The 17,549-nt window shown below is 35.4% G+C and overlaps 1 protein-coding gene across 1 annotated transcript in view; it reads right to left on the bottom strand.

The window, feature by feature from the left end:
* LOC129239427 (uncharacterized) overlaps positions 1-17,026 on the bottom strand; it is a 161,288-nt gene extending 144,262 nt beyond the window's left edge. The window contains exon 1 of the mRNA XM_054874901.1: positions 16,495-17,026. The gene's annotated coding sequence lies outside the window, so the exon portion shown is untranslated. The remainder of the gene's footprint in view (positions 1-16,494) is intronic.
* Positions 17,027-17,549: the final 523 nt, after the last annotated feature.

Raw genomic sequence — 17,549 nt, 5'->3', positions numbered from 1 at the left:
CATCAGTGACAAAATTCTTGCCTGGCAATATTTTATAAACGTCCAATGCATAAATGTTGATTTCATTTTTGATTACGCTGTTAATTTTTTATTGATTATTTGTTCTATCTCCACATACCTATGTATGCATGCATCAACATTTCTGAGTTAACGTAATATTGTTTAGAACCACTTAAGTCATTTACTTTTAAAAATATTATACAAGGCCAAAGTGAAACTCCTACTGAAACTGAGGATGTTTAGTGAGAAACTTCTCGATACAAATATTTATGTACTAACTTGTGCGGAATTAAATACAAGGTGAAGTCCAAAATAAACAAGTCTGAGTTAAAATAGAAACGACATGAGCTTTGTTCTGATAACTTTGAGTTTATTTATTCAAAATAGTCCGCTCTGGCCTCGATACATTGTTTTGCGCGATCTAAAAGATTTTCGAAAGAGTGTTTCAGGTGATTGACCGGAATACCCTACAGGGTGCCGGTACAAGCATTTTGGATGGCTTCTACGGACGCAAAACGTTTTCCTTTCATGACAAAACGCAATTTTCCGAATAGGTACATGTCACAGGGAGTCATATCAGACGAATACGGTGAGTGATTGATGGTTCAAATGCGATTTCTAGTCAAAAAATCAGTCACAAAAGTGGATCGATGAGATTGTGCATTATCATGCAATAAGCGCCAGCTTCCTCCCTCGTGATATTTATGGCGAATTCGACGAATGCGATGCAACAAACGCTTCATAACGCCAAGATAGATAATTGCATTGATGGTTTGGCCCGTTGGCACGAACTCCTTGTGGACAATTCCCTTGGAAGCGTAAACACAAATGATGCGATAAATCGATGTTTTAGAGATTTTTAACTCCGATTCCATAAATTTCAACGATGATTTCGGTTCATTTTTGATAAGTTTACGACCAATTTCGATGGAGTTTTCGGTGATTACTGATTTTGGGCGGCCCGTATGTTCATGATGATTTATGTCTCCCCAACCATCTCTGAAAAGAGTAAACCACTCATGAACTCTAGCACGAGCTAGACAATCATCCCCATACACTTTTTTCATCAGTTCAAATGTTTCGGTAAACCTTTTACCGATATTAAAACAAAATTTGATATTAGCTCTTTGTTCGAAACTCATTTTTGTGCCGATGACACAAACATACTGACACTTTAGATGCAGTAACTTCCACTGAACTGAATGTCACCAAGCTTTCACTGGAAGTCTGCTAGATGGTGTCATTAAAGATGGGGCGTAGTCATTAAAAAGATGGCGCCATCAAAAACATTTTTATGATGCCAGTCTTGTTTATTTCGGACTTCACATTATATATACTGGCTGCTTTGGCCAATTAAGCAGATACTTATTCTCGAAAAAATATTATTTTGTCATTTTTATGACCGATTTTTAAACGTAGGCTCGCTTGTATCTTACTCACCATCGAAATCTTTCTTCGGCCTTGGTCTTGGCACTAATGATTACTTCACCACTTTAACTGAATTTTGAAGTTTATTCAATGCATTTAACCGTAACAACTTGAAGCAAGCGAATCCTGGGAAAGTACGCAGTGTTTATCTATGTTTAACAAGTACTGACTGACTGATGTTACCATTTTCTTTGCACACTTAATATTTCACCTACAAATTAATTTCTTAATTTAGCATGAACTTTATTGCTTTATGGAGAATTTCTAAACTCGTCATCCGTTTTTATATACATATACGTTTTTTTTTAAGTCTATTTGAAAAAAAGGTAAAATTTCCCATATTACGTTTAAAGTTTTTTTATTGACTCCATTATTTATTGCTTCTGTTAATTAACAATTACAATATTTGTAAACTTATTTTGAAATAATGTTAATTTAATGGTAACATAAAAATATATATGTATAAATACAACTAAATTGGGTTTAAAAATGGTCTTCTAAAGGGTGGCGCAAAATTAATCGGGTGGCGCAAAATTAACCATTCAACTTTTTACTAAAAAAAAAAAATATTTTGAATGACGGATATCTTTATTTTGACCCTTACGCGCTCCATTGTTTGTCTGTTTGTATGCTGCAGCTGTCTAGCTCACAAGTGTCAAATATCTTATATCAAAATCTTTCCATAATTGATTAATTTTGCGCCACCTGTTTTGTTATGTAGCGACAACTGGGATTTTTTGTAAGCAGGAGAGAGAAGTAAGTTTAAAACCAAAAGCTTTTCTTTTGGTGCGAATGTGAGTTTTCCAAGTGAGTTTTGAGTCTACCATATATGGATGCCGAAATACTTATTTTCTTTGGACTGTGGAATCTCGATGCCATTGAGCTTTACTGGAGGACACTGTTCACGTCTGGTTGTAAATGTTGGGTACCGCACCAACATTTTTTTTTTCAGATTGGTTACTTCATTGCCTTTATTGTCGAAAAGTGTCTATCGGCTAGGTATAAGTTTATAAAGTCATAGAAATTTATTGGGAGACATTTTTTTACTTTGTAAAGTAGGCAACTGTGCCATACTTTGTCAGAAGCTTGAGAGATGTCAAGAGAAGCTGCTGTGCAAAATTCTTTACGTTCGGTGTTTATACGAGTATGTTCGACGGAAATAAATTTTTATGTTTATGGAAACCAAATTGATGTTTGGGAATCAACTGGCTTTGTTCAATTACGGGGAACAGAAATCAAATTTCCTTTAGTTAGGAAATAATCGGGAGCAAACTTATCGCGCGATTTGTATTGGGATTATTTGAGTTCTATTCTGGTTTTAAATTATGATTGGATTGAAGAGTTAGGTGAGAAATATTTTAGCTTCGTTTGGTAATTCTCTTAAGAGTTTTGTTATTATTAAATCATAACCAGTATATTTGAAATCCGTTTGAAGTGAATTATTCTCACAAAATGGGCACATCAATTTTTGACACTGCAGCTCTCTCAATATAATATTTACGACTATGTTTAATATATTAAAATGCTCTTCAACTTACTAAAAGCTGGGATGATATCTTTACTATTCTCTTAAGTTTTTTTCTTGGTGATTTTCTTTTTGCACCAAGTGCAATTTTAGCTGAAAGTGAGTTTATATTTTTATCCGCATACGTTAGATAGAAAGCTGAACTATCATCGTAGGTTCCATTCCACTGGCAGACTGTTATACGAATTTTTCACGACGTGTTAATGCTGGCGGAGAAAATATCGAACACGAAAGCATATTTTTTAAACCGCTAAATTCTAAACAAAAAAGACTTAAATATAAGAGATAAATCTTTAATTACGATTACATTGACTTAACTTTAAGTCAATGCTGTATATTTGCATTAATAGGTCCGAAATTGTCACCACATGGTAACAACACATTCGGTTAACGGAGCCTCTGCAGCAAAGTACCGAAATGGCCCACGCATTTACCGGTTGTACAAAAATGGGAAGCCAGCATTATGCGATAAGGAGCTTAATGGTTTAATATCACCAAAAAAGGAATACAGTAACTAAATACATACACAATAAAAATAAAATATAGCTTATCTCTACATGTGCAAACTAAATTAACAATGTCAATGGTTTTTTTTATTCATTAATTTCATTTTAAATGATAAAAAAATATAAAATCACAACTCAAAATCGCTTAAAACAGAGAGCGAAATGTGGCATGGGAGTTACACAGGGGAAGTAATGAGAGCAGTATAAAAGATTTGGCACTCACTTATTAGAAGTGTGTAACTCTTAGATTTTCTCAAAAGAGTTAAAAACAGAAATATAAAAAATGTTTATCCTTTTGGACTATTAAAGGGGCGATTCATTCAATTTTTTTTGCTTTTGTAATAAATATATTTATGATTAAACATTACTTTTGGGGATATTCCGCACTATGAAAAATAATTAAGTCGTATAAATTAACTAATTTTAAGCATACACTATTATTTTTCTTAAATTTAAATTTGGTATAAGCTAACCAACAGACAAGGTATAAGCTAAAAAACACACGCTAACAATATCAGAAGTTTAAGGGGGTGGTAGGGTTTAGTGCTAAAAAAAACACTTTTTTTTTTGAATTTTTTACAGAAATATGGCTTAAGATACTTTAATAAAATCAGTTGCATGTTATTGTACATCTTTTCAATAAGTTTTTAAAAAATATGATTAAAAAAATATTGACAAATAAGCCCATGACAGAGTTTTTTTGGAGATATGTTTTTCGAGAGGTGCTCTGCGGTGCCAATCGGCATTCGTCGGAGAATCATCTGAAACCAAAAAAGCCGAATTTTTCAGTTAAAGTATGCTCCCCCCCACATGAATAAATTTTTTTTTTTTTCATTTTTGTAGTTTTGGTGGCAAAAAAACGTAAAACGAGCATTTTTGGCGAACAATTTCGCCATATTTATAAGTGAAAAACAACCTTAAAAAAAAAAAAAAAATAAAACAGTGTGGGGGGGAGGTATTTTTGATTTAGAAAACGTGTGCCAAATTTGAAAATAATCGGTTGAATAGTTTCGGAGTTGTGATTGGCACCGACTTTTAAGAAGTCGTTTCGGGAAAAACGCGTTTGAAAAAATGACTCTGAAAAATTATCAATGCTCCGCATTCGAGGTAGAGTGCCTACAAAGGCTATAACTTTGAGAGTTCTGCTCCGATCCACTTAAAATTTTGACACAACATTCTTGAAATGATTTACTATAAGATGAGTGAAGAAAAAAAATTTCGATTTTGTGACCCTTAAAGACAGTATTGGGTATGGGAATAAATTTACGCCCTCGCAAAAGAGGTGCCGCTGCTAATACTATTTTTGTGTTCGCTCTAGTAATATACTGGTAATTTGAAGGTGTATAGGTGAGGTCTCGATCGCAGTAGTTGACATTCTTTTGAAGCGTAAAGATCCTTGTTTATCTGACGTCAAAAATGTCTACGTTCGTCCCGAAAAAACAGCATTTGCGGGAAGTCATGCTTCATTATTATCTTTTAAAGAAAAGTGCAGCTGAAATGTGTCGTATATTGATCAATATTTACGGTAATCACGCTCCATCAAATACAACTTGTAAAGAATGATTTAGACGCTTCCAAAGTGGTGATTTCGACGTGAGTAATAAAGATCGCGAAGGGGCACTACAACGTTACTGGATGAAGACGCATGTCGAACCTTTGATGATATGTCTAAAGAGTTGGATGTTGCACATGATGGAAAAGGTCCAGAAATCAAGTAACTGGGTGCCACATCAATTGAAGGAGAGGGGTATCGAGAGACGTTTGGTGACGTGTGAGGTGCTTCTTGAACGGCAGAAAAGAAAATGTTGTCTGCATCGCATCGTCATTGGGTAGGAAAAATGGATCTGTTTTCATAACCCTAAGCTTCGAAAATGTTGGAACCTGCCAGGTGAACCAGGCCCATCGATAGCGAAAAAAAAGAATCATCCTCCAAAGGTGGGCGGAAGGGTGGCATCTATTATGAACTTCTTAAACCATCTGAAACTATCAATGGCGATCGTTATCAACTGCAGCTAATGCATTTAAATGGAGTTCTCAAAGAAAAGCGGCCGGAATGGGACGGTACACAGGACAAACTGATTTTGCTGCGTGACAACGCCAGGCCACACGTTGTTAAATCGGTCCAGAAATATTTAGAGGGACTGAATTGGAAATCTTGCCCCACCCGCCGTATTCTCCAGACATTACACCTTCGGACTACCATCTGTTCCGATCAGTGCAGTCAGTACTTATTGGAGAGCAGTTCACTTCTTACGATAGTATTGCAAATTGGCTCAATGAATGGACCAGTAAAGTTGTAGCTTCCAATGCCACATATTTTACATGGTATCATGTATTATTTAACAGTTTAAATAATGCGTAACTTTAGCGAAGAAAGGACGAAACTTATTCCCATACCTAATACAACAAGTGCCAAAAGGAATAATTTGTAGAAACTTAGGTAGAAACTTGGAATTCCATACTAATAAAAGTAATGTGAAGTTCTAACCCACTCAAATAATTATGCAAACGTTAAAAACGTAGTTCACACAAAGAGAAACTATTGCGCACGCAGATATTGAGAACTTTTGCGTGTGAAAACCAGTCAGTGTTGGAAGCATCCACATACTCGTCTTCTGGATGAAAGATCCAAACTCTAAATCTTTTCCCCAAAAGGCTGTGCAAAAAAATAATAATGAGATCCATATTACAGATGTATTTATATAACAAAAGCAATTCATTTTTATTAGAAAAAAATTAAGATTAGCGTACAGTGAAAATTCAATCCATAGTACAAAACTAAATTATAAACAAAATTAAATTATAAAAAAAATAATTTTGGAACTTTTCATCGCTACTTAATAACAAGCGTGCACGTTTATGACATACTGCGCCAAAACTGCTATCATCAGTAGATATTTCAGATACTAAAGGGTGTTTTTTTTAGAGGTTAGGTTTTCAAGATAAAATAAAACGTATATAATTTAATGTTATGGCCAAGAATTTAGCTTTATTATAAAGATAAGGGTTTGCCATTATGTTTTAAAAATGATTTCGGGCAAGTGGCCGCCGCGGCTGGCTCGAATAAATTCCAGCCGAGAGGCCCAATTTTCGACCACTTTTTGCAGCAGTTGGGGCCGTATGTCAGCAATAACGCGCCGAATATTCTCTTCCAAGACGTCAATCGTCTCGGGCTTATCTGCGTAGACAAGCGACTTCACATAGCCCCACAAGAAATAGTCCAGCGGTGTTATATCGCACGATCTTGGAGGCCACGCCACAAGTCCACGGCGCGAGATAATGCGCTCACCAAAAGTTTCCCTCAATAAATCGATTGTTGCGTTGGCTGTATGGCATGTAGCGCCGTCTTGTTGGAACCAAAGGTCGTCCACATCAACATCGTCCAATTCAGGCACGAAAAAGTCATTAATCATGGCTCTATAGCGCTCTCCATTGACTGTAACATTATGGCCGGCTTCATTTTTAAAGAAATATGGACCAATGATTCCCTCTGCCCATAGAGCACACCAAGCAGTGACTTTTTGAGGATGTAACGGCGTCTCAGCAATGGCTTGTGGATTATGTTCACTCCAAATGCGACAATTTTGCTTATTGACATACCCATTCAACCAAAAGTGAGCTTCATCGCTGAACAAAATTTTCTTCGATGCGTCGCGCGAACCGAACCATTATTTTCGTAATAAATTTGCACGATTTGCAAACGTTGTTCAGGTGTAAGTCTATTCATTATGAAATGGCAAACCAAACTGAGCATAAATCAAGTGACAGCTGTCAAAAAGACCATCTACGAAAAAAGTAGTGCCAACTTGAAAACCTAACCACTAAAAAAACACCCTTTATAACAGATATGTCCAGCCCATCTGTCATATTTGACACTTTTGAACTAGATAGCTAGAGTATACGGACAGACAAGCATTAGATCATGTAAAGGGCAAAAAAAGACTTCCATCACTCAAAATTATTATTTTTTATTCAGTAAAAATGGATTCAAAAGCAAAATTGGATGATTAATTTTGCCCCACCTTGCACAATACTTTTTATCCAGCTAGACGTGACCTAAAGATTATATTGAAATTTGAATACACAGTCGAACTTGGTCAGTTCTAAAATGCTTTTTTTAGAATTTTTTTGTATTGCCCTTACACGAAAAATGTTTAAAAATTATTAAAAGTAAAGATTAAAAGATTCAATATGGACTGATTAGCAAACATTTTTTGTTTTGATTTCGTGCACCGTATTATTTCAAAATCGACAATAATAATTTTTAACTATAAAGTAGCTAAAATACGTGTGAAATTTAAAATGTTTGCTCAATAAAAAAAGCTTTTAAAATACATATTTTATACATACATACATTAAACAAAAATATGCAATGGATTTTTTATTTGGTTTGAAAATATTTCAATGGACGTTAAATGCAAATGCATTTATCCAAATCAACACTTTACAATTTTAAACGAGAATAACAATTCATTGGAACTAGCAACAATATTATGTTGGCAGATGCACAAATGAATATAAAAATGCGAGGAACAATTAAATACGAGTACCTCAATTAAATGCTAATAATGGAGTTGCAGGTACGGATGTGTGAACTTGCGCATTTACAAACACCCTTCTAATCAAAGGCTCTTTTCAAATTCAAAGGAATCTGCATACGAACTTCTCGAACAACAAATAAATTATAAGCCCCGGAGAGTCCTCATTTCAGTTTGAGGATTGCGATACACTTCTCTACCCCACTTTGCATCTGTTTTTTTCAAAGCGTGCGGCATTATACCAGTATTCCCTCTAAAAAAAACCTACACATTTAGGCAAAATTCACAGTCTTTGTAAAATTAAAATGTAATATTGCAGCGACAACCATTCGAATAATACAACATATTATGAAGTACATGTGTAGGGGTACTTTACTGATCGAAATAATGTAAATTGCAAATAAAGCGAAAGGAACACACATTCGATTTACATCGGCCGTACTCTCTGACGTGCATAATATATGTTATATATAACTTATAAACGAATCTACAACAACAAAAAATAATAAATTCAACCAACATGTTCAACTGAAGAATCAGTCTCTAAAAGAGATAAAAATACTCCCACGTTTAAAAACATATCGAACATCACTAAGCACTCTTTATAATGAAATGTTTTCCAATGTCAAGCAATATTTTTAATTCCTCCGGATATTTTAGTCTCTTCATCAATATTTTTACGCTTACAAATACAATTTTTGAAGTGAAAACTTCTTTAGAATCGTTGGGAGTGATTTGAGAAAAAGTGAAACGAAAACAGCGACACTCTTGGCTACGAATATTACATATAAACGTAGCGACGAACTAAATAACTTTTAGGCCAGCGCCAACAGCATGGCGCGATAGCCGAGCGGCTAGCAATGTGAGCTTCCGATCCAAAATTCTTGGTTCGAATCACAAGAAAAAAAAATTGTTTATACAGTTATTTTATTTTATTGTATGATATGTTTATGAGGAGCTTTTTTTCATGGCAGAAATACATTCGGTGTTTTGCCATTGCCTGCTGAGGGGTGAGCGCTATTAGAAAAATAGTTTTCCTTAATTTTGGTGTTTTCACCGAGATTCGAACTGACGTTCTCTCTGTGAATTCTGAATAGTAGTCACGCACCAACCCATTCGGCTACGGCGTTTGTTTAATTTTACTGATGCAAAAATAAGGAAAAATATATGAATAAAGTTTGTTTACTGTTTACACATTTTCCAAAGGTGACGGAGAACCAAAAAAAAAAGTCGATTTTCAAACAAATACGAGTGCATATGTGTAATTGTGTTAGAGTTTCGGTCACGCCCCAGCAAAACCTGCGTGCATATGTGTTTGTAACATTCAAAAAAATGTAATTGTGTTAGAGTTTCGGTCACGCAGGTTTTGCTGGGGACGCTCATAATAGCAACCGCGTGTGTATTTTTATATTCGTAAATATTTTCATTTTTAAATATTTACCGCAATTATGTCGAAAAATAATGCAGAAAAGTGTCGTGAATATCGACAGAAAAAAAAAATCAATAAATAGCATCACGGAATTCATTCACGAAAATTTAATAAAGTATACACCAGAAGTATCGCGGATACTTAGAAAAGATTACAATAAAGTTCCAATGATTTTAAGTGGCGATTTTAACGTAAATTTTGCATTGGACACAGCGGTTCCTTTAATTGACGTCCTCAATACAACATTCAATTTAAAAATGTGTAACAATCGCACTGAATCGACAACACGATCAAAAACAACCATTGACGCGGTATTTCAAAGATATGTTGACAACATCGAAACCAAAGCATTTGTATCATATTTTAGCTATCATAAGCCACTCGTATCATTTGTTGAAATTGAAAACATTGAGGATGAATAATAATAAAATGAAGAAAATAAAATATGAACTTTATAGCAATATTATAATGAACCTATAATTATCCCGCTCCTAATGCTGCTTTCGTCTTATTCTCTCTCAGTTTGTTTTACGGAAGGTTTCACTTCTATCGCGTCTAACCGTTAGACTGGCATTTTTTTTCTCAACAACAACAGTAACTGCTCAATAAATTTCACTTTCTTTATATGGAAAAACACACATTAAGAGAGTAAAACACAACCCAGTATCAAAAACCAGGTTGAAACAATCACTCTTATGCACCTTTTTTTCTAAAATTGCAAAAACGTGAACTTTGATAGTAAAATGAGTCAAGGGAGGAGAAAGAAATAAAAATATCATTGACAAAAACGTAAAATGGAATTAACTAAAGAGAACACAATTATTAAATATTATTTTGGACAAATATTTGCAAAGTCAAAAATATAATAAACGTGAAATACATGGACATATATATTTGTATATCCCTACATATACTTGAGTTCCCGCACTCACAAGGTAGGTAACCGCGAAAAGATTGTTTATAGAGAGAGTTTCTGTATTGCGCAGAGTCACCATGAAGCGCTTTGTTATAAAGAAGTTTGGCTGTAGGTGTGGCTGAAATTTGTTTACTTTTCCCCCTTTCAGCCGATAGCATCTGAAGCTAGCGCTGCCTTAGTTTTATTTTATTTCGTGTGTTTTTAATAAATTGAGAACTTGAAATGATAAGACAAAATATAAATTGCATGAATGAATGGAATGATTTGGTGTTTTTTTTTTATTATAATCTAGTAGATAATTTCGTTATTTATAGGCATTAATTTTTTGAATATGATATCCAGCATATGTTCCCCGCCAGTACAAGTTACATAGTCGTAAATACAAGTTCGATCACTCCAAGTTGCGCCGTCTTGTTGGAACCAAATGCCGTCGATGTTTAGCTAGTTAATTTTTTGAAACAAAAATTTACCATAACGGGAACTTTTTCCTCATTTCGAAAGAAATACGAGGGGTGCCTTTTATATTTCGGGATTTGGCAACCCTGGTGTTGCAATCTGGCAACTGACAGCTGTCTCGCAAAGTTTGACATTTTTTGGCTTTTACGTACTCAGAACGTTTTGAAATACCAACGCTATTTGTGTTGTTTACAGTAACTTAAAAGATTCATCTCGGTCCAAAAATGGAATTAAATCGTGAACATTTTCGTGCGATTATTTTTTACAACTTTCGACGTGGGTTAACTCAGCAACATTGCATGGATAGACTTAATTCATTTTTTGACGATGAAGCTCCATCAAGGACCAGTGTTTATCGACGGTATGGTGAATTCAATCGTGGTCGTAGTTCACTCCAAGACGAATTTCGTGAAGGTCGTCCAAAATCAGTTGTGGTCCCGAAAACCATTGATGCTGTGCGCGAACTGATATTGCAAGATTTGACTGTCAAAAAAATTTGTTCGCGTTGGATCCCACACAATTTGTCAATCGCTCAAAAAAAGGCTCGTGTCGATTGGTCGAAGGAAATGCTCAAAAAATACGATCGCGGGGCTTCAAAACACGTCTATGACATCGTGACAGTTGATGAATCATGGATTTACGCGTATGAGCCCGAAAGTAAACAGCAGTCGTATGGGTGTTTCAAGATGAGCCAAATCTAACAAAAGTTGTTCGCGCACGAAGCATTTCCAAGCAAATGGTCGCCTGTTTTTTCGGAAAAACTGGACATGTTACAACCGTACCACTAGAACAACGCAGAACAGTAAATTCTGAGTGGTACACAACCATTTGTTTGCCAGTTGTCTTCCAAGAAATTAGGAAAACCAATCGCCAAAGACGGATCACTCTTCACCAGGACAATGCGAGCTCTCACACATCGGCTCAAACAACTGCATTTTTGAGCACCCAAAACATCGAATTAATGGGTCATCCGCCGTATAGTCCTGACTTGGCACCGAATGACTTCTTTTTATTCCCGTACGTAAAAAACAAACTGAGAGGTCAACGTTTTTCGACACCTGAAGAAGCGGTTGCGGCATTCAGAATGCATGTTTTGGAGGTACCTCATTCAGAGTGGCAAAAGTGCTTCGACTATTGGTTCAAACGCATGCAAAAGTGTATAGATCTTCATGGAGAATATTTTGAAAAACAATAAAGTGATTTGCGATGATTAAAATTTGTTTTTGTTCTCTAATCTCGACATATAAAAGGCACCCCTCGTATAGACCGATGATGCCGCCAGTGCTCTATGAAATTCGCGAACGGACTTATTTTTTTCAAAGAAAATTTGCGTTATAAATTAGCATTGTTCTGGCATTAACGATCACTGGTCAAAACTTACTGAACAGAAATGTCAACACAGTTTTCCATTCTCAGCTGTAGCTATCGATATCGATAGTTCTCATGCAGCTAAATAAACACCCGATACAATAATTTCATTATCATGCAAACAAATTAAAAAAAAACATTTCCCCTTTTCACAAATTAATTTCTTGCCCAAAACATTGAGGTTGAAGCATTTTACAACCCTCCTAAAAATTGTAAGCGTTAGCCCCATTGGTATAACCAGTAACCAACAGCTGCCAGGTGAATTTCCATTGAAACTACAATAACAACCAAAACATCAGAAAACAATTTGCTAACCGCAACAAATTATTAGTAAGTTAAAAAAACGAGCGCGGAAACAAGATCAAAATGAAACGAATTGACTTCGCTGCGCGCGCACCGCCCACTCAGCTCGATTACATAGGGCAACTACTGCGAAATGTAACTGGAATAGCACAAAACAAACCATACATAATATAAATATAAAAACGTAGTTGAATGCATTAAAGTGGTATCTACACCATACATACTTACACACATACAAAGAAACTCATAAAAATAGCGCCAACATAAATATCGCTCAACTAAGAAATGAATGAACACAATTTTTTTTTGCTTTTGAAACTATATGAATGGAAGTAAAAGCGCAGTGCTGAAAAGTGAAAAAGGAAACGATCAACTGCAATCCCGTTGTAGCTGAAGGAAATTGGGTCGACAATCAAAAGACAAAAGAAACGAACTCGATTTGGCACACATGCGGAGCGCAACAATAAAATTTAAAGACAAACTAGCATAAAGACAATCAGACAGCTAGTCAATCAGTGAACAAGCTACCGCGCTGACCACACGATTCGACTAGTACGCGTATCGAATTGGCGTCGAACGTTGGCGGCAAAAAGTGCGCAGCGCACGCGTATATAGTAAGAGCATGTGGGCTGACCATGATGGTTGCTGTGCACCACGCTGTCCACCCGTCCCCACTGCAACCTGCACAATTTGCAATTTAATGACGGCGTCCACTAAAACGCAATTGCGTTTTTCAGCTAATCTTCGTCACTCAAGTGCTAGCGGCAGCAGCGACGACGACGAACGCATTCAGATACGCAGCGAGTTAAGTGAGCGCGTAAACAAGCTCGCACAATCGCTGTAAGTTATTAAAGCTCGCACCGGTTGAGTTGGCGCTTGCGCGCTTGAAGCAGGTTTGTAATGATGACGACAGCGGCAGTTAGCCAGATTCGATGTGACTTGATTTAGGCGGTGAGCATGCGCAGCGAAATTCTTTTAACTCAATTTCATACATTTTTTTATTTTTAAAACATTTAATATGCGCTGCACTGATCGTTGTTGTGCTGAATATTGATCACAGAAAACATGTATGTGCTTCAATTTTAATTTATAGTTGTTGTTGCTGATGGTAGAGTTACAAGTAAACAACAAATACGCCAGACGAACAGATGTTTGGAACAATGAGAATTTTCACGCTTCAGCGCAACCGCCAGCCAATAAACTCTAAACATTGTAATAGTAAAATTGTAATAAACATTAAAGCGAAAAAAACACGAAAATAAACCAAAAGTGAGACAATTGGCAATACACAGGTGTGCTCCCAAAGGGCCGGAACACTTTGCACGCCACTCCACATGCAACATTTGACGACAGCGAACAACTTGTTGTGCTACACTAAGTGGAATGTGGGGTACGGTCAGAGGGAGCAATGATGCGAAAAAATCGCGTTAATTGGTTTCACTTTTTTACTCCGATTGCACGCGCTCAAGTCAAACAAGTCAATCGGGACGATGCGATTTGCCGATTTAAGTGTTCGTTTGTTGGTTTATTGGATGTTATTTCATTCTTAGGTAATTACTCACACTAGCATGGAACTCACTGACTAATCGTCATTGGTTTTAGTGAAAAAAAAAAAATTAATGTTTTTACAGTGCACTGGATTCAAGTGTCTGCCTGCATAAGTTAATGCAACATTTTTACAAAGTCATAACGTGTATTTTTTAAACGAATTTAATTTTGCAAATTAGATTATTTTATTTATATTGTGTTGTTTTGTTATAATTGATGTGTATATAGATACAACTTTCAATTAAAAATTAATTAAAATTTAATCTAGTTTATTAACGCTAACACTTCAAGTACGTAAAATTTGCTTATATCCAATCAATTTTTATTTCCGTTTTAATGCAGATCCACCTTCAGTATTTTAAGATATTTTTGGTATGTCAATTTAGTTCAATTTTTTTATTTGTTTTTGAACTCAATACCCGTATATTTTATGTCGTTTGGATGTAATCCGTTGAACGGAAGTGATGACCCATTTTTGGTAACCTTTCGCAAATAATGCAGGTAGTCTTATTAAATATGCGAAGCGCGTGGAAAAAAACTTTCAAGAGAGTGAGACAAAGTTTAACCAAATAGTTAAAGTTAGCGGGAATCCATTTTATTTATTTTTTTAATTGATTTGCGAAAATCCTTGTTTTTTTACAGTTTTAAGCAGATAACCTACAATACACGTAACACATACATTTCCATTGTGCACATTACAAGAGACCATCTAAATTCTAGCAAGAAATTTCTACTTACATTAGATTTTTGCGTCATTTGCCAATTTGGGCTAATCTTTTTAGAAATATGTGATGCGAATATGCATGCGAAACAGATATGTCGGCAAATTGGCGAATACAGTCAATGTCTTTCTGTGTGTTTTCCTTTCGCAGTTGTAACCGGAAAGCACCTTGTCAACTGTGTCAACACCGCCTTTATTCAAACTAAATGATGCAATAATAAAAATATAATTATCCTTTTCACGCCAACCCTTAGTTTTTTGAAGTAATCTATGTATTATTTTTCACCGAAAAACACTCACTGGCTGTATATGACCGTTATTAGGTCTATACTACTTTACGAGATTATAGTCAGATGGACGCCTCTCGACTCCCTCGGAAGTGAATTATAGAACTTTCTTGATTTATTTGTGGTCATCTGCATATGTCGGAGAAGCTGATTTCATTTTTGCTTAATAACAACCACCAATATTTTAAAATATTTAATTTTATATTACCTTAAAACATAGCTATTATCTCTTTTGTTTCCACATTTCCACAGAGCTCACCCTGTTTCATTGCATCTAGGGCCAGGCATGATTAAAAGATTAAGATTTGTGGCTAAATCGATTTAAGAAAATATTCGTCAAATTATCATTTATTTGCATAAAGTTCCTCGAAGAAAAATTTTAGACTTCTGGTGAGATAATGCTTCATGTCACATGCACACTTTGACCAACCCCGGTCTATATACCACATTTAGTTCAACAACCGCATTCACCTATTCACCTAATTTAGCCGCGAGTGTCTTCAATGAATCAAAAAAAAAAAATCACTCGAAGGACGTCATTTGGAGTTCTTAAAAAATATTAAGCGCTAAACTTTACTTGAACTGAAGACCCTTGAAGAAATAGAGTTTAATAACTGTTTCCGAGACTGGAGAAGTGGAAAAAAATGGTGGCATAGGCATATTTTTCCGACACCGATACATTTAAGAGGGTGAAATAAATATTGTAGAATGAAAAAGTATTGTGAAATGTATAACTAATGGTACACCTCGATGTGATAGTAGTAGTAAACCGGTTGGTCATTGGTTGCAAGAATTCGAAAAGTGCCTTAAAATAATTAAGCTCTACTCCCACATTATATGACATATATTGTATAATATAAGATGAGTGAGCATATCTCCAATCGGTTTAAATTTCTCGATTAAACCATGAGATCTGGTAATATTCGCTCGGATAGAGCTCCCCTATCTAAAATTGACTGTTTAAGTGTTTTATTTATTTTTACTAGTTTATGTTTTTTTTTTTGTTTTTATTTTTTTTTTTTTGTCCTACTTGTCTCTTGGTGCAATTGATTGTAAAAATATTTGTACGCACACAAATATTTCCGACCCCTCACGGCTTTTCCAACACCATTAATGGCTTCCACCTTAGATAAGGGCCTTAGAATACTCCTTGGCTTAAAGGTTTGAATAGGTCGACGACATTACTATACAGGTAAGTCGCTTTCAACAGAAGAAAGTTTTTCATAAAAACCATCTGAAATTATGAAGTGGCTTCAATCCGTAGGATCGAAAGAATAAAGTCAAGGGTCCATTTGTTTTATAATATTAGTTTCGTTTTGTGGTTGTAGCTTAATTTCATTTGTTTAATTAAGAATAGTTTAACTTTTTTCTTTGTAATAGTATTTAAATTCGGTAATTGTCAACAATGTTAACAAAATTTTTACTCCATTTCGTATTGTAATTTTTCGCAACGTAAAATAAATTATTACCTTTTTGCAGTCCCTGCTTAATGCAGCATAAGTAACCAATTTTAAATTTTAATTCCTTGCAGCCAATCTTCGCACACTCATTACAACAAATATCTATCATTAAAAAAAGAACTTAAAACTTCACATTATCTTCAACACATTAAAGCAAATCTCATCATCGATTACGCGATTCACCTTAACCAATCGATCAACAAATCATAGTCGCAAATCAATTAATAATTTGAAGACTGCTTTACGTTCTTAGACAACGAACAATTTATGTTAATATTTTTTAATAAATAAATAACAAAAACATCAAAGATTCTCAATTCGATCCAATTAGTTTCATCTCCAGTAAGATGCGCTTGAGAATGGCTAATAATCGTTTTGAAACGACAACAAATATATATCAACAACAAGTATATTTCAACAACGGCAACACACCGTCAAATTCAATTCGATTCGATTTATTCGTATTATTTGTGAACCGGCGACGACAGAAGCAACACAACGCCTTTTCGTACTTGTTGAGATACTTTGTGGTGTAGTTCGTACAAGTATCGCGTCACAACTGATCTGTCGATCTACCTGCTTACGATTTTCAAGCGCAAACAATTTGCGGTATTGCGGTCCATCAGAGAGTTGTTGTTTGTTACTGAGCGGAGCGGAGTGGAGCGGCGCATATTAACTGCCTCCTAAGCCCACCGCACACCACGCATTGCCCACCCCAATCGCTGCGCCTTCCTCTAACAATTCAAATATTATCTTATAAATGCTTATATGTGTATATGAGTGTGCACACATACACACACGAAACATCTTTTCCTCCAAAATCACTTTAAAACACCAATGACGACGCCATATACATACATATTGTTTTGTTTTTACTTTCAGCCTTAGTTGTCGTAACAACACCAACAATACCAATAATAATAACAACAACAACAACAACACTCAGAATATCAGCGTTAAAACGCCAACACGCAGTGCGTCAAGCTAACACGGGCGTCCAGTTTGGGGATTGTCAAAGGGTAAGCTGAGTAAGATAAAAATATTCTGAATTAAATCTCATATTG

The sequence above is a fragment of the Anastrepha obliqua genome, chromosome 2, assembly GCF_027943255.1.
Source record: "Anastrepha obliqua isolate idAnaObli1 chromosome 2, idAnaObli1_1.0, whole genome shotgun sequence".
In the NCBI taxonomy this organism is placed as follows: domain Eukaryota; kingdom Metazoa; phylum Arthropoda; class Insecta; order Diptera; family Tephritidae; genus Anastrepha; species Anastrepha obliqua.
Note: the sequence above shows the minus strand (reverse complement) of the source record. Positions and strands in the feature narration are given on the sequence as shown.